The sequence below is a fragment of the Halyomorpha halys genome, unplaced genomic scaffold, assembly GCF_000696795.3.
Source record: "Halyomorpha halys isolate HHAL.00 unplaced genomic scaffold, Hhal_1.1 Scaffold14.1, whole genome shotgun sequence".
Taxonomy (NCBI): domain Eukaryota; kingdom Metazoa; phylum Arthropoda; class Insecta; order Hemiptera; family Pentatomidae; genus Halyomorpha; species Halyomorpha halys.
In genome coordinates this window covers 1,202,371-1,211,485 of record NW_027115673.1, presented here as the reverse complement: position 1 = coordinate 1,211,485, position 9,115 = coordinate 1,202,371, and the positions used below count along the sequence as shown (strand labels likewise).

The following is a 9,115-nucleotide window of genomic DNA, read 5'->3' as shown; positions in this document are numbered from 1 at the left end:
GAAATCTGGCTTTATTGTATTCGGTACATCTCTTATATACGTTCGATCAGCTGATCCCCTCAGTCAGCTGACATCGAAATAACAGCTGACTCATACCGTAACTTATATATATATATTTATAAGTTACGGGATGGCCAGGCACAATATCAGCCGTAATCCTAATTCCCCTCGTAAACAAACACACAGAATGTATATAAGAGGAATTAAAAGGCGAAATAAAACAGTGTTAATTTAGCAAGCTAGTGAGTCTTTTCAGTGTCCCTTTTTCTTTTCTTTTTTATTCTCATCACCAGACTTCACATAAGTGGTGCCGAAAACCGGGAATTCTGTCAGCTGGTAATTTCTTTTGAAATTTCTTACAGTTTAAAAGAAGACAAATTTTTTTTCCTTCTTTTTCTTTCTTCTCTCGACTAACGTAATTCCATCATGGTAAATGACGAGCAACCACGGTTAAGAGAGCCAGTTTTGAACTTCCCGCCGCCTAATAAAGCGGGCCCTGCGGCTCCGGTAGCACCTGGACCTCCGTTAATGCCCCTATATGTACCGGAGGAGAGAGGCGAACCTAGGAGAGCCCATGGAGGTTAATGCGCAGAGAGTGAGGCGAAGAAGAGAGCCACATAGACCAGACGAGTTGAGCAGCTACATCTCGGAGATATCAGAGGCATCAGGCAGGCACAGAGGTCGAGGATGGAGAACAAGGCGGCCAAACACATCGAGAAATGGATGGAAGAGAGCAAACGGGAGGAGAGGATCCACGGAAGAGATCTGATGAGAATGCATACAGAGCGGCGGCCGCACAATGGTGAGTTGCAGCGTGGGGAGCGAGAGCAGCGGCCTGCCTATTATCGAAGTGAGAGGAGTACGGTGCTTGGTCGATACAGGGAGCTCCAACATCATCGTGGGTCGAGAAGCGTTGAAGAAGCTGAGAAACGGAGAGAGGACATCCCAGCCCAATATTCAGGTATGTCATTGTAAGCTAATCACCCTGGATGGACCCTGTAATGTGGACAAGGAAGTCATTATAGATCTGGGCGAATGGGGGGGGGGTTAACGGAGGGAAATTAATGATGCACGTAGTGGGGAACATGCCACGCGAGTATCAGATCATAATTGGTTGCGATTTATTGTCGAAGGAGGGGGCGCGAATAAGGAATGTGGAAAACCGATGGGATATTCGGTTGGGAGGAAAGAAATTCATTTGTCAGCGACTTGCGAGGGGAGGGATACCGCAAGTAGGGGCGGTTAACAAGACGGGTAACTGGAGGGAGTTAATAGCGCAGGAATACACAGATATATTCTTCAAACATGGAAGTAGGTTGGGGAAGACAGTCCATGAAATCCCATTAATGCGAGATATGGTTTATGGTTACGTACGTGAAAGAAAGAAGATATCCTCAGGCGCTTCGACAATACATTCGGGAAGAATTAGAGAGTCTAAAGGCCCAAGGCATAAAGTGGATAGTACGCCGCCATACAATAGCCCTTTGTGGGCTGTGAAGAAGAAGAAGAGTCTACCAGGGGAAACGTCTGAGAAATACCGAGTCGTGATAGATTACCAGAAGCTTAATGAGAACACAGTGGACGAAACATATTCGATCCCGAGACTAGAGGACATTCTAGACAGATTAGGAGGAGCAACCATATTCAGCACCCTTGGCCTGAAAGCTGGATATCACCAAATTAGCTTTTTAGGACACGTGATCTCGGGACCGGGAATCAAGCCTGATTCACAGGATGTTGAGGCGATCCAAAAGATTGCCGTGCCAATGGATGTTAAGGGAGTTCGGAGGTTGCTAGGTACCCTGAACTATTATCGGTGATTTGTGCCAGAAATGGCAGAATATTTGGTACCCATTAATAAACTCTTAAAGAAAGGAAGTCGAATGATCGTGACCCCTGCCATGGAGAATAATAAGTGTATGGAACAACTGCAGAAGGAATCTGTCCTGCCCTTACCTAACTTTGAACGGCAATTCACTATTACGACGGACGCTAGCGAGTACGCACTTGGTGCGGTGTTATCTCAGGAAGGAGAAGGACCGGAGCGCCCTGTTACGTATGCAAACAGACGCCTTACGGATGCCGAAACGAGATATAGCGCGCTGTAGAGGAAATTGCTGGGGATAGTGTGGGCTGTAGATCATTTTCGACCCTATGTATTCGGGAGAAAATTCAGGGTACAGACCGACCACCGCCCCCTTCAATGGGTAGGGAAATTAAAGGAGTCCTCTGCGAGGGTTACCCGTTGGAAAGAGCTCCTCAATCAATACAATATCCAGATATCGTATAAACCAGGGAAAGAAAACGTAGTGGCTGATTGGGTATCTCGAGCGCTTATGGTAAATGCCATTGAGGAAGATCGGGGTGAGCCTTCCGGGGATGTGAGGCAGTTCCTGCGAGAGTGGACGCCAGGTGAAGAGAAAACTAGGGACGGTAAGGAGCAAGAAGAAGGAGGCCCGTCACCAATGGACGATATTGCAACCGGTGGGAGACCCGTGGAAATGAATGAAGTGGACGAAATCATCAATGACAAGCCGAGGCAAATCACCTGGAAGACGAGGACGTCCGGACTGATGAAAGTAGATTACATCAGCTACAGACGCAGTACAATAAACACCATATGGTCTCAGCCGGGAATCAGGGAAGACCTCATTTGTCGACGCCTCATTTGTGATAAGGCCGGATGGACTTATCATATTTACGTGGGCAATGCGATTATCTGTGAGAAAATAAAAATGATCTGGCGATCGGAACAGTTAGGGGTAGACCGCGTGTTCGTGCGCTGCTTGAGGATGGTTGACACAATACAGGATGAGGAGCAGCAGAAGGAAGTGACGTTGGCGTATCATCAGGGGAAGACGAATCACAGAGGTGTGAACGAGACGATGCAAGCCCTGAAACGCAGATACTTCTGGTGGGGTATGAAGAAAACGATACAGGACGTCATAGGTGCTTGTGACGTGTATCTGAGCACAAAATATGACCGGCATCCGCCAAAAGCGATACAAGAAGAAACACCAACGGCCGACACGCCCCTCGCAAACCTTCAAATGGACACCTTCTCCTGGAAAGGGTACAAATGGACAACGGCCATGGACCTCCTTAGCAAAGCAGCTATGGTCCATCTCGTTAAGGAAAAATCAGCAGATGCAGTACTAGGACCGTTGAGACAATGGTTCCAGTTCTAGGGCATTCCCGACAGGATTTCATTGGATGCAGGGAGGGAATTTGATAACAGTGCGATCCGGGATGAAATGAGAGCGCTAGGCATGGAATGGCACCTAAACACGCCAGGTCATCCCAAGGGTAGAGTGAGAATAGAAAGATTGCACAGCACCCTCGGTGACCATTTAAGGGCCTATCAGTTGGATAAAGGATTAGAGCCCGACGGAGCAATGGCGAAAGTAGTGGCGGCCTATAATCATTCGATACACGAGATAACCGGATTTTCACCCTTCGAAATTCTTTATGGGCTTCGGGGGTGCCAACGAGATTATAGGGCCACAGCTGGTGGTGGGGGGAGGTTGTAAATAACAGTATGGAACTAACCAAAACTTGGTGGAAAGTCATGGAGAGGATAGTGCGAGAAAAAAACAAACGGGTAACTCGCCAGAAATGAAACCTTAGAGACGTTAGGGGGGAGATTAAAATCGGGACAATTTCTACCGCCGGGTGGGGACAAACCGGAGTAAGGAGTTACAGCGATACGAGAGTCCATTCCGGGTGATTGTCATAAGAGAACACAATGTGGTTACAATAGAGAGCGTAAACGAACCCAAAAAAAGAAAAAATGTCTACATTGAACAATTGAAGTTCCCCACATCGGGAACACCGTAGAACGCTGGAGTATCCTCATCTCCGCGCACAAACGAAGATAGTAATTTTTGTTGTTGTTTTTATAATCCTTTTATTTTATACTGTAGAGATCAGGTATGTGTTGACGAAGTGTAAATAGTGGAACCGGAAGTGCATTTCTAGTTTACGTTTTAGGATCAACTGTGAATAGTCTACATGCCCTAAAAACCTAATTTCCCGTAAGCCAAAATAAGACTTTTCTCGTGATAATTGCAGTCCTAACTCGCGTATTCTATCGAAAACGCGCTTGAGGCGTTCCATGTGTTCTTCTTTGTTCCTACTAAAGACGATTAGATCGTCCATATAGACCTGGCAATAAGATTCACCATTTCATCCATGAGGCGCTGGAAAGTGAGTGGTGCCCCTTTTAGCCCGAACGGCATGCGAACGAATTCGAAGTGTCCCCGCTCCCACGTAAAGGCCTTGTTCGCAACATCCTCTTCGCCCATCCGCACCAGGTGATACCCACTCTTAGGTCCAAAGTACTAAAAATGGTCGCCCCTGTTATGCGATCTAGGATATACTCTCTGTCGTCACGATGGCGTAGTGTAGTTCGGCTAGTATATACCGCCAACCCCCTGACGAACTTTCATAGTAAGCTTTACACGTTTCAAAACGTCACATCCGATGAACAAATCGTATCCCAGCATCATTTTCATAATAATATGAGCCTTTTAAGGTCAAAAACCGTATCTTCCAGTGTTTGGCATTTGTCATTGACTGTCGACACCGCACATCAGCATTTCCTTCGTCCCGTCCAAATTCCCGGCTTCTCTGCCACCCTTTTACTAATCAAGGAGTTTGTGCTTCCTGTGTCGATAAGGAAGCTGATGCTAGACTCGCCCAACCTCGCCACGGGCAACCTTGTACACTGTCCTGTACTCGCGCTTTTAATAACTATTAAATCTCCCGGTTGGTTGCCCCGCCCACTACCGCGTCCTCAATCTGAGCGCGCGCGTCCCGTTACTTTCTCTGGTCCAGAAAATACCCCCCTCCAAGGATTCTCCACGCTCACCTCATGCTTCCCCGTACCCGAAAAGCTGGGCTCAGACCGGATGATCTCGTCTTCCGCTGCTCCTCCCTCTCGCTCGTCTCCTGCTCCAATCCTGGTTGTTGACTTCCATAGGCTCCGGTTGTGGTTCCCTTCTGGTTGGCCGGTGGCTACGTCTCGGCCATTCCCATGCGATGTGTCCTTGCTTACCGCACTCGTAGCACCTTATGAGCGTACTTTGGGATGCAATGTGCCCCGTGCGATTGCACTCGTAACAACGTCGCCCTAATTTCCGCCGCCGTTAATCTAGACCTCTGCTCAGCCGTTTTTCGAAGCCAGTGTTACGGTTGATCCGCCTGGTAGGGCTGCGTTGACGCCTCCTCGTAGACTTAACCTCCGTCCAATCCGCTTCCGGTTTTCCGAAGCGAGCTTCATTGCGCTCCCTCGCGTCGAGCAAATCGTGTTCTTTGGGCAGTGAACCCGGACGGTCTAAGTAGTGGTTGAGCTGTACCTTCAACACTCCTCACGTAAAAATTCCATCTTTTGGGCTCCCTCTGTTGGTCCGCATGTCTCCATCATCTTCTCCGTCAGCCTATTATATAATCGAAGAAGCTTCTCGGGAAACTCACTTTATGATTTCCCATGGGCTCAGCGTTCCTTGAATAAGTAAAACACATCTTCTTCCGGGGTCCAACTGCCACCTCCGTACAACTTCTTAAGCCGTGTCTTCAGTGTTTCCCAGGGAAGGGTCGTGTCTCCTTGTATGGCGTTCAGAACTCGACGAGAGGTACGACTCACCAGGATGGCCTCTAGTAATCTCACGTCAGACTCTAGTAGCGTGTCCGTCTCCTTTCTATTGCTTATTAAGTTTTTGATTTGGTCACCATCCTTGATAAAGTGCTCGATGTCACCTACTACCCCCGTGAAGGGTTCCAATTGGCTAATTACTTCATGAATGAATGCCGAGATCTGTGACCTAATCTTAAGTAACCCAATCTGTGTGTTCTCTGTTGTTTTTGATAGTTGGCCTCCAGCTTCTATCGCTCAACAGTCGATTAAGATACTGTGCGTCCTCTAGCCGTCGGTTCGAGTAAATTTGCCGAATCAGTGTTCCGGAGTTCCCGATATTATTATGCACTAAACAAGAATTCGGAATTTCCTGTTCCGGGTTTCGGCACCACTTACGATTAGACTGGAAGGATTAATCAAAATAGAAAAGGGGTTCGGACAGAGTAACAACACAAAAGTATCTCAACAACTGGCTTTTATTATCAGGATCATATGGTATCTATATGGTTATTTATAGACACATGGTTTGCTAAACTTAAAGATAGCTAATCCTATTAGTACGCAATTCTTGTTGTTATTTAGAGGCTATATACAGCTAACTTATATATACATATACAGCCTTCCCCTTGTACAGTAGCCCTTTAAGAGAACTATTTATTTTTTAATGTACATATGCTACATGCATAATGCATAACACTTCTATTAATACAATTATAAAAATTTACAAATTATCGATAAAATATTAAGAAAATAATGAGAAGTAAAAAATAAACGTTAAATAGAACTAAAATTTGTAAATTTAGAAAATAAAAAGAATGTTCCGCCATCACTGCACTAGCTGACTTCCACCCTGAGAATTCCCGTAGGTGCCTCTCCGTTTTCCGGGCTCGATTCTCTTTTTCCTTCCCACCCCTTTCCGAGGAAAGGATCCCTTCCCTTCTCTCAATAATACTAATGTGAACCACTACGACTCATGAAGGGTCACGGGTTCAATACAATGTAAAGAAGTGTTTTAGAACATGGTTTTTTGTTGTTTTTAAAACAGTAGCTACAAAAGGAGGAGATTTTTTTCAAGATTATGCTCAACAGGCCAGATTTCCCCCAATTAAAAGCATCCACTTTATGAACCCACAGAGTTGGATCATGGCTACAGTAACAGAATAAATAATTATCTAATTAATAACCACAGCATGATTAGAATCCTCATCCTCGGAGCTAGAAGTATAACGCTCTTTCCTGGAAAAGAAGCACCTCACTCTATTCTATTGGTTCTCTTTCCAACCATTTCATTGGATGATCCTCATTCAGGAAGGAAAGCTGAACATTCGTTTGGAAAAACAGAGTCAATATACCCATTCTTTTGTTCTTTAGGATTCTTTGATCTATTCTGTTAATTTCTTTTTAATTTAGTTGCTAAGAGTTAAGTTCAGGAGGGTCTGGTGCAGTCTATCGGAGTGATTATATATTATGATATATGCAGAATATAAAAATGTTTTCGATTTTAAGGCCGCGTATCGATTAATTTTAACTTTTCTGATTTCTAACATATAAGGATCCACTTTTATGTTTTGGGATATGAAGAATGTGAAAATACTACCGATTAAACTATCGCATATAGATTTATTTTAACTTTCTTGATTTCTAATATATAAGGGTCCAACTTTATCTTTTCAGATATGTAGAATATGAAAATACAATCGATTTATTTTAACTTTCATAATTTCTAACATGTTAAGGTCCCTTTATATGTTTTGAGATATGCAGAATATGAAAATGCTATCGATTTTAAGATCGCGTATAGATTTATTTGAAATTTACTGACTTCTTATCTTAGTAAAATAAATCAATACGCGATACTAAAATCGATATTATTTTCATATTCCACATATCTCGAAACATATAAGGGGACCCATAACATGTTCGGGAACAAGGAAGTTAAAATAAATCGATACGCAATCATAAAATCAATAGCATTTTCATTTTTGGCATAAATTGATACTTATAAAGAACCTAACATGTTAGAAATCAGAAAAGTAAAATAAATCGATAAAAAATCACAAAATTGATATCATTTTCATATTCTGCATTCCTCAAAACGTATAAAGGGACCGTGACATGTTAGAAATGAAGAAAGTTAAAATAAATCTATACGCGATGTTAAAATCATTTAGCTAGCATTATTTAGCATTTTCATATTCTGCATATCCGAAAACCTAAAAACTGGCCCCTATGTGTTAGAAATAAAAACAATTAATATAAATCAATAAGGGATCTTAAAATCGAAAGCATTTTCGTTTTGTATTCGTCTAGATATGTGAAATACATTAGAAATTGAAGGTGGTAAAAAAAGTTAATTTAAAAAAAAAAATCAAATTGTTATTCGAATAATATGTTTCGACTAATTTTTTATTCGATTGAAATAGTATTTTAAATATTCGAATAAAAAAGTATTCGGATTGTTTAGTCGTATTTTTATTCGAATAAAAATTTATTCGTCTCTCGTCAATCGAATAAAAAAGTATTTGTCCCTTGTCAATCGAATAATTTTTGCCCAAATCTGGAAGAGACTTAATGAAAAAGGTTGATAGAAGAACACTTTGCAAATGACTAAACAAGACTGACTTTATTTGGATCTGTTGGGGCCACAGCCTGGTTGTCAGGGACACCCTTACACTATCCCCAGAATAAGCTGAGTTCTTCGGATAATTTATTTGGGTATTAAATATTGCGTTTGGTAGAGGGTGAAAACAGATAAATGATAAATTGAAATAAAGAATCTACTGCTTTACTGTAACAAGGTGAGATAAGCACTATTGTATTTATGAATAGTTGGTTTGTGAACTTGTAACTTGTTGTTGGTTGGTGAACATGTAACTGTCGATAAATGTTTCATAACACTGTTTGATATATTAGGTGAAATAGACACTATGTTTTCTGATACACACACACACAAAACTGTTAAGGTGAAAGTAAGTAAAAATAACAACTTGTACACTAGGTAAGAAAAACAAAACACACTTAACTACTATTATCTCCAATCCAAAGAGGTTATACTGTAGTAGTTAGGCATTACCTCTAAGCAGCAGCTCACTTAGAGATTCTTACACTGTTGAATACGGTGAGTTCGGAATTTATAGTTTAGAAGTAACAGAATCGGGGTAATGGAATATAAGTGGCCTGAACAGATCAGTTCCTATATAAACAAATCGATCAGCTGATCTAGTCTATCACCTAACGGCCTTTGTCAGATATATATATGTGTGCGTTTTTTTTTTTTTTTTTGTTTTTTTTACGAGCGTCGGTGGAAATCTTCAAAAGACACGGATAGGCACGTACCTAACCGTGTGTGGGATTTTTACCCACTAAAACCACCGCCCTACACCTGTTCATTCCTCTCCACGGGACCGCTGGGTCATTACTTCATGGAGGAAAATGGCTGAATGCCGCCTCGCATTCATCGCATGGTTTTCACGTTTCCAT

At 42.6% G+C, this 9,115-nt stretch overlaps 2 protein-coding genes across 3 annotated transcripts in view; one reads left to right on the top strand and one right to left on the bottom strand.

Moving 5' to 3' along the window:
• LOC106679795 (alpha-tocopherol transfer protein-like) overlaps positions 1–9,115 on the top strand; it is a gene marked incomplete in the record, with an annotated part of 97,820 nt that overhangs the window by 11,474 nt on the left and 77,231 nt on the right.
• LOC106679808 (MORN repeat-containing protein 3) overlaps positions 1–9,115 on the bottom strand; it is a 16,672-nt gene that overhangs the window by 908 nt on the left and 6,649 nt on the right. The window lies entirely within an intron of this gene.